The sequence below is a fragment of the Spea bombifrons genome, chromosome 3, assembly GCF_027358695.1.
Source record: "Spea bombifrons isolate aSpeBom1 chromosome 3, aSpeBom1.2.pri, whole genome shotgun sequence".
In the NCBI taxonomy this organism is placed as follows: Eukaryota; Metazoa; Chordata; class Amphibia; order Anura; family Pelobatidae; genus Spea; species Spea bombifrons.
In genome coordinates this window covers 28,049,749-28,063,919 of record NC_071089.1, presented here as the reverse complement: position 1 = coordinate 28,063,919, position 14,171 = coordinate 28,049,749, and the positions used below count along the sequence as shown (strand labels likewise).

Sequence of the window (14,171 nt, the reverse complement as noted above, 5' to 3'; positions counted from 1 at the left end):
AAACCACTGCACCATGAGAATGTTTAAACATTCGGCTAACAAAGCACAGCCCATTCTTCTTCAAAAGCAAGCGAGCATGTGTGCCGAAACCCGGGATCGAACCAGGGACCTTTAGATCTTCAGTCTAACGCTCTCCCAACTGAGCTATTTCGGCGTGCAAGGAAAGTTTGCTAGCAAATCTACACGGGACGGGGAAGCCTGTTTAATAGCCAGTAAACTACTGCACCATGCGAATATTTTAAAATCCGGCTTACACAGTACAGTACATTTTTCTTGAAAATAAGCGAGCAGGTGTGCCTAAACCCGGGATCGAAACATGGATCTTTAGATCTTCAGTCTAACGCTCTCCCAACTGAGCTATTTCAGCATGCAAGAAATGGCTGCTAGCAAATCTACACGGGACAGGGAAGCCTGTTTAATAGCCAGTAAACTCCAGCACCATGAGAATATTTCGGCATACGAGAAAAAGATGCTAGCAAGTCTACATGAGACGGGGAAACCTGTTTAATAGCCAGTATGCTGCACCATGAGAATATTTAAACATTCGGCTTACAAAGTACAGCCCATTCTTCTTCAAAACGAGGCAAGCATATGTGCCGAAACCCGGGATCGAACCAGGGACCTTTAGATCTTCAGTCTAACGCTCTCCCAACTGAGCTATTTCGGCATGCAAGAAAAAGCTGCCAGCAGGTCTACATGAGACGGGGAAACCTGTTTAATAGCCACTATGCTGCACCATGAGAATATTTAAACATTCGGCTTACAAAGTACAGCCCATTCTTCTTAAAAGCAAGCGACCAGGTGTGCCGAAACCCGGGATCGAACTAGGGACCTTTAGATCTTCAGTCTAACGCTCTCCCAACTGAGCTATTTCGGCATGCAATGAAAGGCTGCTAGCAAGTCTACATGGGACAGGGAAGCCTGTTTAATAGCCAGTAAACTCCAGCACCATGAGAATATTTCGGCATGCAAGAAAAAGCTGCTAGCAGGTCTACATGAGACGGGGAAACCTGTTTAATAGCCAGTATGCTGCACCATGAGAATATTTAAACATTCGGCTTACAAAGTACAGCCCATTCTTCTTCAAAAGGAGGCAAGCATATGTGCCGAAACCCGGGATCGAACCAGGGACCTTTAGATCTTCAGTCTAACGCTCTCCCAACTGAGCTATTTCGGCATGTGAGGAAAAGCTGCTAACAAATCTACACAGGACGGGGAAGCCTGTTTAATAGCCAGTAAACTGCTGCACCATGCGAATATTTAAACATTCGGCTTACAAAGTACAGCCCATTCTTCTTAAAAGTAAGCGAGCAGTTGTGCCGAAACCCGAGATCGAACCAGGGACCTTTAGATCTTCAGTCTAACGCTCTCCCAACTGAGCTATTTCAGCTTGCAAGAAATTGTTGCTAGCAAATCTGCAAGGGACAGGAAAGCCTGTTTAATAGCCAGTAAACTGCTGCACCATGAGAATATTTAAAAATTCGGCTTACAAAGTACAGCCCATTCTTCTTCAAAAGGAAGCGAGCATGTGTGCCGAAACCCGGGATCGAACCAGGGACCTTTAGATCTTCAGTCTAACGCTCTCCCAACTGAGCTATTTCGGCTTGCAAGAAATTGTTGCTAGCAAATCTGCAAGGGACAGGAAAGCCTGTTTAATAGCCAGTAAACTGCTGCACCATGAGAATATTTAAAAATTCGGCTTACAAAGTACAGCCCATTCTTCTTCAAAAGGAAGCGAGCATGTGTGCCGAAACCCGGGATCGAACCAGGGACCTTTAGATCTTCAGTCTAACGCTCTCCCAACTGAGCTATTCTGGCATGCAATGAAAGGCTGCTAGCAAGTCTACATGGGACAGGAAAGCCTGTTTAATAGCCAGTAAACTGCTGCACCATGAGAATGTTTAAACATTCGGCTTACAAAGCACAGCCCATTCTTCTTCAAAAGCAAGCGAGCATGTGTGCCGAAACCCGGGATCGAACCAGGGGCCTTTAGATCTTCAGTCTAACGCTCTCCCAACTGAGCTATTTCGGCGTGTAAGGAAAGTTTGCTAGCAAATCTACACGGGACAGGGAAGCCTGTTTAATAGCCAGTAAACTACTGCACCATGAGAATATTTAAACATTCGGCTTACAAAGTACAGCCCATTCTTCTTCAAAAGGAGGCAAGCATATGTGCCGAAACCCGGGATCGAACAAGGGACCTTTAGATCTTCAGTCTAACGCTCTCCCAACTGAGCTATTTCGGCATGCAAGAAAAAGCTGCTAGCAGGTCTACATGAGACGGGGAAACCTGTTTAATAGCCAGTATGCTGCACCATGAGAATATTTAAACATTCGGCTTACAAAGTACAGCCCATTCTTCTTAAAGGTAAGCGAGCAGGTGTGCCGAAACCCGGGATCGAACCAGGGACCTTTAGATCTTCAGTCTAACGCTCTCCCAACTGAGCTATTTCGGCATGTGAGAAAATGATGCTAGCAAATCTGCATGGGACAGGAAAGCCTGTTTAATAGCCAGTAAACTGCTGCACCATGAGAATATTAAAAAATTCGGCTTACAAAGTACAGCCCATTCTTCTTCAAAAGCAAGTGAGCATGTGTGTTGAAACCTGGGATTGAACAAGGGTCCTTCAGATGTTCAGTCTAATGCTCTCCCAACCGAGCTATTTCGGCATGCGACAAAAGGCTGCTAGCAAGTCTACATGGGACAGGGAAGCGCGTTTAATAGCCAGTAAACCACTGCACCATGAGAATATTTAAACATTCGGCTTACAAAGTACAGCCCATTCTTCTTCAAAAGCAAGCGAGTATGTATGCCGAAACCCGGGATCGAACCAGGGACCTTTAGATCTTCAGTCTAACGCTCTCCCAACTGAGCTATTTCAGCACGCGAGAAAACGATGCTAGCAAATCTGCACGGGACAGGAAAGCCTGTTTAATAGCCAGTAAACTGCTGCACCATGAGAATATTTAAAAATTCGGCTTACAAAGTACAGCCCATTCTTCTTCAAAAGGGAGCGAGCATGTGTGCCGAAACCCAGGATGGAACCAGGGACCTTTAGATCTTCAGTCTAACGCTCTCCCAACTGAGCTATTTCGGCATGTGAGGAAAAGCTGCTAGCAAATCTACACGGGACGGGGAAGCCTGTTTAATAGCCAGTAAACTGCTGCACCATGCGAATATTTAATAATCCGGCTTACACAGTACAGTCCATTCTTCTTGAAAATAAGTGAGCAGGTATGCCTAAACCCAGGATCGAACCAGGGACCTTTAGTCTAACGCTCCCCCAACTGAGCTATTTCGGCATGCAAGAAAAGGCTGCTAGCAAATCTACACGGGACGGGGAAGCCTGTTTAATAGCCAGTAAACAGCTGCACCATGAGAATATTTAACCCCTTAACGACCTTTGCCGGTTCAGGACCGTCACGGAAAAACGGTCACTTAACGACCTTTGACGGTCCTGAACCGTCAAAAAATTAAATAAGCTTAGAAAGTGATCAACGATCACTTTCTTCGATTAAACAGCGTTGCTGTAATGCCTCGATGTTGAGGCATTCAGTAACGCCGAGATCGGCATCGGGGGCTTTCTTCGATTAAACAGCGTTGCTGTAATGCCTCGATGTTGAGGCATTCAGTAACGCCGAGATCGGCATCGGGGGCCATATCTCCCCGGGGCGTCAACATCCGCCATACATTGTATGGCGGCGGATGCCCGTTTTAAAAGTGTTTAGGAGGCGATCAACGATCACCTCCTAAACTTAAATGGTGTCGCTCGAATGCCTCGATCGGGAGGCATCCAGCGACACCAAACACTGACCTCTAGATGGACTGTGACCACTCCGGAGAAGTGGGTGCATGGAAAGGGTTAAAATAACAGCACTTGAAATACCCTGGGGTGTCTAGTTTTCAAAAATATATGGTTTGACGGGGTTAAACTGAGTTAACCGGCTTCAAAGATATTCCATAGAGATGGAGGCAGAAAGTCCAAATGACCACCTGAATTACGCATGCCCCAAAAGTAGCCAAGAAATGGCTGCTAGCAAATCTACACGGGACGGGGAAGCCTGTTTAATAGCCAGTAAACTCCTGCACCATGAGAATATTTAAACATTCGGCTTACAAAATACAGCCCATTCTTCTTAAAAGCAAGCGACCAGGTGTGCCGAAACCCAGGATCGAACCAGGGACCTTTAGATCTTCAGTCTAACGCTCTCCCGACTGAGCTATTTCGGCATGCAAGGAAAGTTTGCTAGCAAATCTACACGGGACGGGGAAGCCTGTTTAATAGCCAGTAAACTACTGCACCATGCGAATATTTTAAAATCCGGCTTACACAGTACAGTACATTTTTCTTGAAAATAAGCGAGCAGGTGTGCCTAAACCCAGGATCGAAACATGGATCTTTAGATCTTCAGTCTAACGCTCTCCCAACTGAGCTATTTCAGCATGCAAGAAATGGCTGCTAGCAAATCTACACGGGACAGGGAAGCCTGTTTAATAGCCAGTAAACTCCAGCACCATGAGAATATTTCGGCATGCGAGAAAAAGCTGCTAGCAGGTCTACATGAGACGGGGAAACCTGTTTAATAGCCAGTATGCTGCACCATGAGAATATTTAAACATTCGGCTTACAAAGTACAGCCCATTCTTCTTCAAAAGGAGGCAAGTATATGTGCCGAAACCCGGGATCGAACCAGGGACCTTTAGATCTTCAGTCTAACGCTCTCCCAACTGAGCTATTTCGGCATGTGAGGAAAAGCTGCTAACAAATCTACACAGGACGGGGAAGCCTGTTTAATAGCCAGTAAACTGCTGCACCATGCGAATATTTAAACATTCGGCTTACAAAGTACAGCCCATTCTTCTTAAAAGTAAGCGAGCAGGTGTGCCGAAACCCAGGATCGAACCAGGGACCTTTAGATCTTCAGTCTAACGCTCTCCCAACTGAGCTATTTCAGCTTGCAAGAAAAGTTGCTAGCAGGTCTACATGAGACGGGGAAACCTGTTTAATAGCCAGTATGCTGCACCATGAGAATATTTAAACATTCGGCTTACAAAGTACAGCCCATTCTTCTTAAAAGCAAGCGACCAGGTGTGCTGAAACCCGGAATTGAACCAGGGACCTTTAGTCTAACGCTCTCCCAACTGAGCTATTTCAGCATGCAATAAAAGGCTGCTAGCAAGTCTACATGGGACAGGGAAGCCTGTTTAATAGCCAGTAAACCACTGCACCATGAGAATATTTAAAAATTCGGCTTACAAAGCACAGCCCATTCTTCTTCAAAAGCAAGCGAGCATGTGTGCCGAAACCCGGGATCGAACCAGGGACCTTTAGATCTTCAGTCTAACGCTCTCCCAACTGAGCTATTTCGGCATGCAAGTAAGGTTTGCTAGCAAATCTACACGGGACGGGGAAGCCTGTTTAATAGCCAGTAAACTGCTGCACCATGCGAATATTTAAAAATCCGGCTTACACAGTACAGTCCATTTTTCTTGAAAATAAGCGAGCAGGTGTGCCTAAACACGGGATCGAAACATGGATCTTTAGAGCTTCAGTCTAACGCTCTTCCAACTGAGCTATTTCAGCATGCGGGAAATGGCTGCTAGCAAATCTACACGGGACGGGGAAGCCTGTTTAATAGCCAGTAAACTCCTGCACCATGAGAATATTTAAACATTCGGCTTACAAAGTACAGCCCATTCTTCTTCAAAAGGACGCAAGCACGTGTGCCGAAACACGGGATCGAACCAGGGACCTTTAGATCTGCAGTCTAACGCTCTCCCAACTGAGCTATTTCGGCATGCAACGAAAGGCTGCTAGCAAGTCTACATGGGACAGGGAAGCCTGTTTAATAGCCAGTAAACCACTGCACCATGAGAATATTTAAACATTCGGCTTACAAAGCACAGCCCATTCTTCTTCAAAAGCAAGCGAGCATGTGTGCCGAAACCTGGGATCGAACCAGGGACCTTTAGATCTTCAGTCTAACGCTCTCCCAACTGAGCTATTTCGGCATGCAAGGAAAGTTGGCTAGCAAATCTACACGGGACGGGGAAGCCTGTTTAATAGCCAGTAAACTGCTGCACCATGCGAATATTTTAAAATCCGGCTTACACAGTACGGTCCATTTTTCTTGAAAATAAGCGAGCAGGTGTGCCTAACAAATCTACACAGGACGGGGAAGCCTGTTTAATAGCCAGTAAACTGCTGCACCATGCGAATATTTAAACATTCGGCTTACAAAGTACATCCCATTCTTCTTAAAAGTAAGCGAGCAGGTGTGCCGAAACCCGAGATCGAACCAGGGACCTTTAGATCTTCAGTCTAACGCTCTCCCAACTGAGCTATTTCGGCTTGCAAGAAATTGTTGCTAGCAAATCTGCAAGGGACAGGAAAGCCTGTTTAATAGCCAGTAAACTGCTGCACCATGAGAATATTTAAAAATTCGGCTTACAAAGTACAGCCCATTCTTCTTCAAAAGGAAGCGAGCGTGTGTGCCGAAACCCGGGATCGAACCAGGGACCTTTAGATCTTCAGTCTAACGCTCTCCCAACTGAGCTATTTCGGCATGCAATGAAAGGCTGCTAGCAAGTCTACATGGGACAGGGAAGCCTGTTTAATAGCCAGTAAACCACTGCACCATGAGAATGTTTAAACATTCGGCTAACAAAGCACAGCCCATTCTTCTTCAAAAGCAAGCGAGCATGTGTGCCGAAACCCGGGATCGAACCAGGGACCTTTAGATCTTCAGTCTAACGCTCTCCCAACTGAGCTATTTCGGCATGCAAGGAAAGTTTGCTAGCAAATCTACACGGGACGGGGAAGCCTGTTTAATAGCCAGTAAACTACTGCACCATGCGAATATTTTAAAATCCGGCTTACACAGTACAGTACATTTTTCTTGAAAATAAGCGAGCAGGTGTGCCTAAACCCGGGATCGAAACATGGATCTTTAGATCTTCAGTCTAACGCTCTCCCAACTGAGCTATTTCAGCATGCAAGAAATGGCTGCTAGCAAATCTACACGGGACAGGGAAGCCTGTTTAATAGCCAGTAAACTCCAGCACCATGAGAATATTTCGGCATACGAGAAAAAGATGCTAGCAAGTCTACATGAGACGGGGAAACCTGTTTAATAGCCAGTATGCTGCACCATGAGAATATTTAAACATTCGGCTTACAAAGTACAGCCCATTCTTCTTCAAAACGAGGCAAGTATATGTGCCGAAACCCGGGATCGAACCAGGGACCTTTAGATCTTCAGTCTAACGCTCTCCCAACTGAGCTATTTCGGCATGCAAGAAAAAGCTGCTAGCAGGTCTACATGAGACGGGGAAACCTGTTTAATAGCCGGTATGCTGCACCATGAGAATATTTAAACATTCGGCTTACAAAGTACAGCCCATTCTTCTTAAAAGTAAGCGAGCAGGTGTGCCGAAACCCGGGATCGAACCAGGAACCTTTAGATCTTCAGTCTAACGCTCTCCCAACTGAGCTATTTCGGCATGCGAGAAAACGATGCTAGCAAATCTGCATGGGACAGGAAAGCCTGTTTAATAGCCAGTAAACTGCTGCACCATGAGAATATTAAAAAATTCGGCTTACAAAGTACAGCCCATTCTTCTTCAAAAGCAAGTGAGCATGTGTGTTGAAACCTGGGATTGAACAAGGGTCCTTCAGATGTTCAGTCTAATGCTCTCTCAACCGAGCTATTTCGGCACGCAACAAAAGGCTGCTAGCAAGTCTACATGGGACAGGGAAGCGGGTTTAATAGCCAGTAAACCACTGCACCATGAGAATATTTAAACATTCGGCTTACAAAGTACAGCCCATTCTTCTTCAAAAGCAAGCGAGTATGTATGCCGAAACCCGGAATCGAACCAACAAAGCACAGCCCATTCTTCTTCAAAAGCAAGCGAGCATGTGTGCCGAAACCCGGGATCAAACCAGGGACCTTTAGATCTTCAGTCTAACGCTCTCCCAACTGAGCTATTTCGGCATGCAAGGAAAGTTTGCTAGCAAATCTACACGGGACGGGGAAGCCTGTTTAATAGCCAGTAAACTACTGCACCATGCGAATATTTTAAAATCCGGCTTACACAGTACAGTCCATTTTTCTTGAAAATAAGCGAGCAGGTGTGCCTAAACCCGGGATCGAAACATGGATCTTTAGATCTTCAGTCTAACGCTCTCCCAACTGAGCTATTTCAGCATGCAAGAAATGGCTGCTAGCAAATCTACACGGGACAGGGAAGCCTGTTTAATAGCCAGTAAACTCCAGCACCATGAGAATATTTCGGCATACGAGAAAAAGATGCTAGCAAGTCTACATGAGACGGGGAAACCTGTTTAATAGCCAGTATGCTGCACCATGAGAATATTTAAACATTCGGCTTACAAAGTACAGCCCATTCTTCTTCAAAACGAGGCAAGTATATGTGCCGAAACCCGGGATCGAACCAGGGACCTTTAGATCTTCAGTCTAACGCTCTCCCAACTGAGCTATTTCGGCATGCAAGAAAAAGCTGCTAGCAGGTCTACATGAGACGGGGAAACCTGTTTAATAGCCAGTATGCTGCACCATGAGAATATTTAAACATTCGGCTTACAAAGTACAGCCCATTCTTCTTAAAAGTAAGCGAGCAGGTGTGCCGAAACCCGGGATCGAACCAGGGACCTTTAGATCTTCAGTCTAACGCTCTCCCAACTGAGCTATTTCGGCATGCGAGAAAACGATGCTAGCAAATCTGCATGGGACAGGAAAGCCTGTTTAATAGCCAGTAAACTGCTGCACCATGAGAATATTAAAAAATTTGGCTTACAAAGTACAGCCCATTCTTCTTCAAAAGCAAGTGAGCATGTGTGTTGAAACCTGGGATTGAACAAGGGTCCTTCAGATGTTCAGTCTAATGCTCTCCCAACCGAGCTATTTCGGCACGCAACAAAAGGCTGCTAGCAAGTCTACATGGGACAGGGAAGCGGGTTTAATAGCCAGTAAACCACTGCACCATGAGAATATTTAAACATTCGGCTTACAAAGTACAGCCCATTCTTCTTCAAAAGCAAGCGAGTATGTATGCCGAAACCCGGAATCGAACCAGGGACCTTTAGATCTTCAGTCTAACGCTCTCCCAACTGAGCTATTTCAGCATGCGAGAAAATGATGCTAGCAAATCTGCACGGGACAGGAAAGCCTGTTTAATAGCCAGTAAACTGCTGCACCATGAGAATATTTAAAAATTCGGCTTACAAAGTACAGCCCATTCTTCTTCAAAAGGGAGCGAGCATGTGTGCCGAAACCCAGGATGGAACCAGGGACCTTTAGATCTGCAGTCTAACGCTCTCCCAACTGAGCTATTTCGGCATGTGAGGAAAAGCTGCTAGCAAATCTACACGGGACGGGGAAGCCTGTTTAATAGCCAGTAAACTGCTGCACCATGCGAATATTTAATAATCCGGCTTACACAGTACAGTCCATTCTTCTTGAAAATAAGTGAGCAGGTGTGCCTAAACCCAGGATCGAACCAGGGACCTTTAGTCTAACGCTCCCCCAACTGAGCTATTTCGGCATGCAAGAAAAGGCTGCTAGCAAATCTACACGGGACGGGGAAGCCTGATTAATAGCCAGTAAACAGCTGCACCATGAGAATATTTAAACATTCGGCTTACAAAGCACAGCCCATTCTTCTTCAAAAGCAAGCGAGCATGTGTGCCGAAACCTGGGACCGAACCAGGGACCTTTAGATCTTCAGTCTAACGCTCTCCCGACTGAGCTATTTCGGCATGCAAGGAAAGTTTGCTAGCAAATCTACACGGGACGGGGAAGCCTGTTTAATAGCCAGTAAACTGCTGCACCATGCGAATATTTTAAAATTCGGCTTACAAAGTACAGCCCATTCTTCTTCAAAAGGGAGCGAGCAGGTGTGCCTAAACCCAGGATGGAACCAGGGACCTTTAGATCTTCAGTCTAACGCTCTCCCAACTGAGCTATTTCGGCATGTGAGGAAAAGCTGCTAGCAAATCTACACGGGACGGGGAAGCCTGTTTAATAGCCAGTAAACTGCTGCACCATGCGAATATTTAATAATCCGGCTTACACAGTACAGTCCATTCTTCTTGAAAATAAGTGAGCAGGTGTGCCTAAACCCAGGATCGAACCAGGGACCTTTAGTCTAACGCTCCCCCAACTGAGCTATTTCGGCATGCAAGAAAAGGCTGCTAGCAAATCTACACGGGACGGGGAAGCCTGATTAATAGCCAGTAAACAGCTGCACCATGAGAATATTTAACCGCTTAACGACCTTTGCCGGTTCAGGACCGTCACGGAAAAACGGTCACTTAACGACCTTTGACGGTCCTGAACCGTCAAAAAATTAAATAAGCTTAGAAAGTGATCAACGATCACTTTCTTCGATTAAACAGCGTTGCTGTAATGCCTCGATGTCGAGGCATTCAGTAACGCCGAGATCGGCATCGGGGGCCATATCTGGCCTCTCCCCGGGGCGTCAACATCCGCCATACATCGTTTTAAAAGTGTTTAGGAGGCGATCAACGATCACCTCCTAAACTTAAATGGTGTCGCTCGAATGCCTCGATCGGGAGGCATCCAGCGACACCAAACACTGACCTCTAGATGGACTGTGACCACTCCGGAGAAGTGGGTGCATGGAAAGGGTTAAAATAACAGCACTTGAAATACCCTGGGGTGTCTAGTTTTCAAAAATATATGGTTTGACGGGGTTAAACTGAGTTAACCGGCTTCAAAGATATTCCATAGAGATGGAGGCAGAAAGTCCAAATGACCACCTGAATTACGCATGCCCCAAAAGTAGCCAAGAAATGGCTGCTAGCAAATCTACACGGGACGGGGAAGCCTGTTTAATAGCCAGTAAACCCCTGCACCATGAGAATATTTAAACATTTGGCTTACAAAATACAGCCCATTCTTCTTAAAAGCAAGCGACCAGGTGTGCCGAAACCCGGGATCGAACTAGGGACCTTTAGATCTTCAGTCTAACGCTCTCCCAACTGAGCTATTTCGGCATGCCATGAAAGGTTGCTAGCAAGTCTACATGGGACAGGGAAGCCTGTTTAATAGCCAGTAAACTCCAGCACCATGAGAATATTTCGGCATGCGAGAAAAAGCTGCTAGCAGGTCTACATGAGACGGGGAAACCTGTTTAATAGCCAGTATGCTGCACCATGAGAATATTTAAACATTCGGCTTACAAAGTACAGCCCATTCTTCTTCAAAGGGAGGCGAGCATGTGTGCTGAAACCCGGGATCGAACCAGGGACCTTTAGATCTTCAGTCTAACGCTCTCCCAACTGAGCTATTTCGGCATGCGAGGAAAAGCTGCTAACAAATCTACACAGGACGGGGAAGCCTGTTTAATAGCCAGTAAACTGCTGCACCATGCGAATATTTAAACATTCGGCTTACAAAGTACAGCCCATTCTTCTTAAAAGTAAGCGAGCAGGTGTGCCGAAACCCAGGATCGAACCAGGGACCTTTAGATCTTCAGTCTAACGCTCTCCCAACTGAGCTATTTCGGCTTGCAAGAAAAGTTGCTAGCAAATCTGCACGGGACAGGAAAGCCTGTTTAATAGCCAGTAAACTGCTGCACCATGAGAATATTTAAAAATTCGGCTTACAAAGTACAGCCCATTCTTCTTCAAAAGGAAGCGAGCGTGTGTGCCGAAACCCGGGATCGAACCAGGGACCTTTAGATCTTCAGTCTAACGCTCTCCCAACTGAGCTATTTCGGCATGCGAGAAAAAGCTGCTAGCAGGTCTACATGAGACGGGGAAACCTGTTTAATAGCCAGTATGCTGCACCATGAGAATATTTAAACATTCGGCTTACAAAGTACAGCCCATTCTTCTTAAAAGCAAGCGACCAGGTGTGCTGAAACCCGGGATTGAACCAGGGACCTTTAGTCTAACGCTCTCCCCACTGAGCTATTTCAGCATGCAATAAAAGGCTGCTAGCAAGTCTACATGGGACAGGGAAGCCTGTTTAATAGCCAGTAAACCACTGCACCATGAGAATATTTAAAAATTCGGCTTACAAAGCACAGCCCATTCTTCTTCAAAAGCAAGCGAGCATGTGTGCCGAAACCCGGGATCGAACCAGGGACCTTTAGATCTTCAGTCTAACGCTCTCCCAACTGAGCTATTTCGGCATGCAAGGAAGGTTTGCTAGCAAATCTACACGGGACGGGGAAGCCTGTTTAATAGCCAGTAAACTGCTGCACCATGCGAATATTTAAAAATCCGGCTTACACAGTACAGTCCATTTTTCTTGAAAATAAGCGAGCAGGTGTGCCTAAACACGGGATCGAAACATGGATCTTTAGAGCTTCAGTCTAACGCTCTTCCAACTGAGCTATTTCAGCATGCGGGAAATGGCTGCTAGCAAATCTACACGGGACGGGGAAGCCTGTTTAATAGCCAGTAAACTCCAGCACCATGAGAATATTTAAACATTCGGCTTACAAAGTACAGCCCATTCTTCTTCAAAAGGACGCAAGCACGTGTGCCGAAACCCGGGATCGAACCAGGGACCTTTAGATCTTCAGACTAACGCTCTCCCAACTGAGATATTTCGGCATGCAACCAAAGGCTGCTAGCAAGTCTACATGGGACAGGGAAGCCTGTTTAATAGCCAGTAAACCACTGCACCATGAGAATATTTAAACATTCGGCTTACAAAGCACAGCCCATTCTTCTTCAAAAGCAAGCGAGCATGTGTGCCGAAACCTGGGACCGAACCAGGGACCTTTAGATCTTCAGTCTAACGCTCTCCCGACTGAGCTATTTCGGCATGCAAGGAAAGTTTGCCAGCAAATCTACACGGGACGGGGAAGCCTGTTTAATAGCCAGTAAACTGCTGCACCATGCGAATATTTTAAAATCCGGCTTACACAGTACGGTCCATTTTTCTTGAAAATAAGCGAGCAGGTGTGCCTAAACCCGGGATCCAAACATGGATCTTTAGATCTTTAGTCTAATGCTCTCCCAACTGAGCTATTTCAGCATGCAAGAAATGGCTGCTAGCAAATCTACACGGGACGGGGAAGCCTGTTTAATAGCCAGTAAACTACTGCACCATGAGAATATTTAAACATTCGGCTTACAAAGTACAGCCCATTCTTCTTCAAAAGGAGACAAGCGTGTGTGCCGAAACCCGGGATCGAACCAGGGACCTTTAGATCTTCAGTCTAACGCTCTCCCAACTGAGCTATTTCGGCATGCAAGGAAAGGCTGCTAGCAAATCTACACGGGACGGGGAAGCCTGTTTAATAGCCAGTAAACTGCTGCACCATGCGAATATTTAAAAATCCAGCTTACACAGTACAGTCCATTCTTCTTGAAAATAAGTGAGCAGGTGTGCCTAAACCCGGGATCGAAACATGGATCTTTAGATCTTCAGTCTAACACTCTCCCAACTGAGCTATTTCGGCTTGCAAGAAAATGTTGCTAGCAAATCTGCACGGGACAGGAAAGCCTGTTTAATAGCCAGTAAACTGCTGCACCATGAGAATATTTAAGCATTCGGCTTACAAAGTACAGCCCATTCTTCTTCAAAAGGAGGTGAGCGTGCGTGCCGAAACCCGGGATCGAACCAGGGACCTTTAGATCTTCAGTCTAACGCTCTCCCAACTGAGCTATTTCGGCATGTGAAGAAAAGCTGCTAACAAATCTACACAGGACGGGGAAGCCTGTTTAATAGCCAGTAAACTGCTGCACCATGAGAATATTTAAACATTCGGCTTACAAAGTACATCCCATTCTTCTTAAAAGTAAGCGAGCAGGTGTGCCGAAACCCGAGATCGAACCAGGGACCTTTAGATCTTCAGTCTAACGCTCTCCCAACTGAGCTATTTCGGCTTGCAAGAAATTGTTGCTAGCAAATCTGCAAGGGACAGGAAAGCCTGTTTAATAGCCAGTAAACTGCTGCACCATGAGAATATTTAAAAATTCGGCTTACAAAGTACAGCCCATTCTTCTTCAAAAGGAAGCGAGCGTGTGTGCCGAAACCCGGGATCGAACCAGGGACCTTTAGATCTTCAGTCTAACGCTCTCCCAACTGAGCTATTTCGGCATGCAATGAAAGGCTGCTAGCAAGTCTACATGGGACAGGGAAGCCTGTTTAATAGCCAGTAAAGC

General features: G+C 46.0%; 24 non-coding genes across 24 annotated transcripts; all 24 read right to left on the bottom strand.

Annotated features, from left to right (window-relative positions):
- Positions 1–81: 81 nt before the first annotated feature.
- TRNAF-GAA (transfer RNA phenylalanine (anticodon GAA)) lies at positions 82–154 on the bottom strand. The gene has a single exon. It is a non-coding gene; the product is annotated as a tRNA-Phe (tRNA).
- Positions 155–594: 440 nt separating this feature from the next.
- TRNAF-GAA (transfer RNA phenylalanine (anticodon GAA)) lies at positions 595–667 on the bottom strand. The gene has a single exon. It is a non-coding gene; the product is annotated as a tRNA-Phe (tRNA).
- Positions 668–1,104: 437 nt separating this feature from the next.
- TRNAF-GAA (transfer RNA phenylalanine (anticodon GAA)) lies at positions 1,105–1,177 on the bottom strand. Its single transcript has one exon. It is a non-coding gene; the product is annotated as a tRNA-Phe (tRNA).
- Positions 1,178–1,531: 354 nt separating this feature from the next.
- Positions 1,532–1,604, bottom strand: TRNAF-GAA (transfer RNA phenylalanine (anticodon GAA)). Its single transcript has one exon. It is a non-coding gene; the product is annotated as a tRNA-Phe (tRNA).
- Positions 1,605–1,745: 141 nt separating this feature from the next.
- On the bottom strand, positions 1,746–1,818 carry TRNAF-GAA (transfer RNA phenylalanine (anticodon GAA)). The gene has a single exon. It is a non-coding gene; the product is annotated as a tRNA-Phe (tRNA).
- Positions 1,819–1,959: 141 nt separating this feature from the next.
- Positions 1,960–2,032, bottom strand: TRNAF-GAA (transfer RNA phenylalanine (anticodon GAA)). The gene has a single exon. It is a non-coding gene; the product is annotated as a tRNA-Phe (tRNA).
- A 351-nt stretch (positions 2,033–2,383) lies between these two features.
- On the bottom strand, positions 2,384–2,456 carry TRNAF-GAA (transfer RNA phenylalanine (anticodon GAA)). Its single transcript has one exon. It is a non-coding gene; the product is annotated as a tRNA-Phe (tRNA).
- Positions 2,457–4,671: 2,215 nt separating this feature from the next.
- On the bottom strand, positions 4,672–4,744 carry TRNAF-GAA (transfer RNA phenylalanine (anticodon GAA)). Its single transcript has one exon. It is a non-coding gene; the product is annotated as a tRNA-Phe (tRNA).
- A 555-nt stretch (positions 4,745–5,299) lies between these two features.
- Positions 5,300–5,372, bottom strand: TRNAF-GAA (transfer RNA phenylalanine (anticodon GAA)). Its single transcript has one exon. It is a non-coding gene; the product is annotated as a tRNA-Phe (tRNA).
- Positions 5,373–5,726: 354 nt separating this feature from the next.
- On the bottom strand, positions 5,727–5,799 carry TRNAC-GCA (transfer RNA cysteine (anticodon GCA)). Its single transcript has one exon. It is a non-coding gene; the product is annotated as a tRNA-Cys (tRNA).
- Positions 5,800–5,940: 141 nt separating this feature from the next.
- On the bottom strand, positions 5,941–6,013 carry TRNAF-GAA (transfer RNA phenylalanine (anticodon GAA)). Its single transcript has one exon. It is a non-coding gene; the product is annotated as a tRNA-Phe (tRNA).
- A 481-nt stretch (positions 6,014–6,494) lies between these two features.
- Positions 6,495–6,567, bottom strand: TRNAF-GAA (transfer RNA phenylalanine (anticodon GAA)). Its single transcript has one exon. It is a non-coding gene; the product is annotated as a tRNA-Phe (tRNA).
- Positions 6,568–6,708: 141 nt separating this feature from the next.
- TRNAF-GAA (transfer RNA phenylalanine (anticodon GAA)) lies at positions 6,709–6,781 on the bottom strand. Its single transcript has one exon. It is a non-coding gene; the product is annotated as a tRNA-Phe (tRNA).
- Positions 6,782–7,221: 440 nt separating this feature from the next.
- Positions 7,222–7,294, bottom strand: TRNAF-GAA (transfer RNA phenylalanine (anticodon GAA)). The gene has a single exon. It is a non-coding gene; the product is annotated as a tRNA-Phe (tRNA).
- A 137-nt stretch (positions 7,295–7,431) lies between these two features.
- On the bottom strand, positions 7,432–7,504 carry TRNAF-GAA (transfer RNA phenylalanine (anticodon GAA)). Its single transcript has one exon. It is a non-coding gene; the product is annotated as a tRNA-Phe (tRNA).
- Positions 7,505–8,438: 934 nt separating this feature from the next.
- TRNAF-GAA (transfer RNA phenylalanine (anticodon GAA)) lies at positions 8,439–8,511 on the bottom strand. The gene has a single exon. It is a non-coding gene; the product is annotated as a tRNA-Phe (tRNA).
- A 137-nt stretch (positions 8,512–8,648) lies between these two features.
- TRNAF-GAA (transfer RNA phenylalanine (anticodon GAA)) lies at positions 8,649–8,721 on the bottom strand. Its single transcript has one exon. It is a non-coding gene; the product is annotated as a tRNA-Phe (tRNA).
- A 355-nt stretch (positions 8,722–9,076) lies between these two features.
- TRNAF-GAA (transfer RNA phenylalanine (anticodon GAA)) lies at positions 9,077–9,149 on the bottom strand. Its single transcript has one exon. It is a non-coding gene; the product is annotated as a tRNA-Phe (tRNA).
- Positions 9,150–9,290: 141 nt separating this feature from the next.
- Positions 9,291–9,363, bottom strand: TRNAC-GCA (transfer RNA cysteine (anticodon GCA)). The gene has a single exon. It is a non-coding gene; the product is annotated as a tRNA-Cys (tRNA).
- Positions 9,364–11,695: 2,332 nt separating this feature from the next.
- Positions 11,696–11,768, bottom strand: TRNAF-GAA (transfer RNA phenylalanine (anticodon GAA)). The gene has a single exon. It is a non-coding gene; the product is annotated as a tRNA-Phe (tRNA).
- Positions 11,769–12,111: 343 nt separating this feature from the next.
- On the bottom strand, positions 12,112–12,184 carry TRNAF-GAA (transfer RNA phenylalanine (anticodon GAA)). Its single transcript has one exon. It is a non-coding gene; the product is annotated as a tRNA-Phe (tRNA).
- A 995-nt stretch (positions 12,185–13,179) lies between these two features.
- TRNAF-GAA (transfer RNA phenylalanine (anticodon GAA)) lies at positions 13,180–13,252 on the bottom strand. Its single transcript has one exon. It is a non-coding gene; the product is annotated as a tRNA-Phe (tRNA).
- A 354-nt stretch (positions 13,253–13,606) lies between these two features.
- Positions 13,607–13,679, bottom strand: TRNAF-GAA (transfer RNA phenylalanine (anticodon GAA)). The gene has a single exon. It is a non-coding gene; the product is annotated as a tRNA-Phe (tRNA).
- Positions 13,680–14,033: 354 nt separating this feature from the next.
- TRNAF-GAA (transfer RNA phenylalanine (anticodon GAA)) lies at positions 14,034–14,106 on the bottom strand. The gene has a single exon. It is a non-coding gene; the product is annotated as a tRNA-Phe (tRNA).
- Positions 14,107–14,171: the final 65 nt, after the last annotated feature.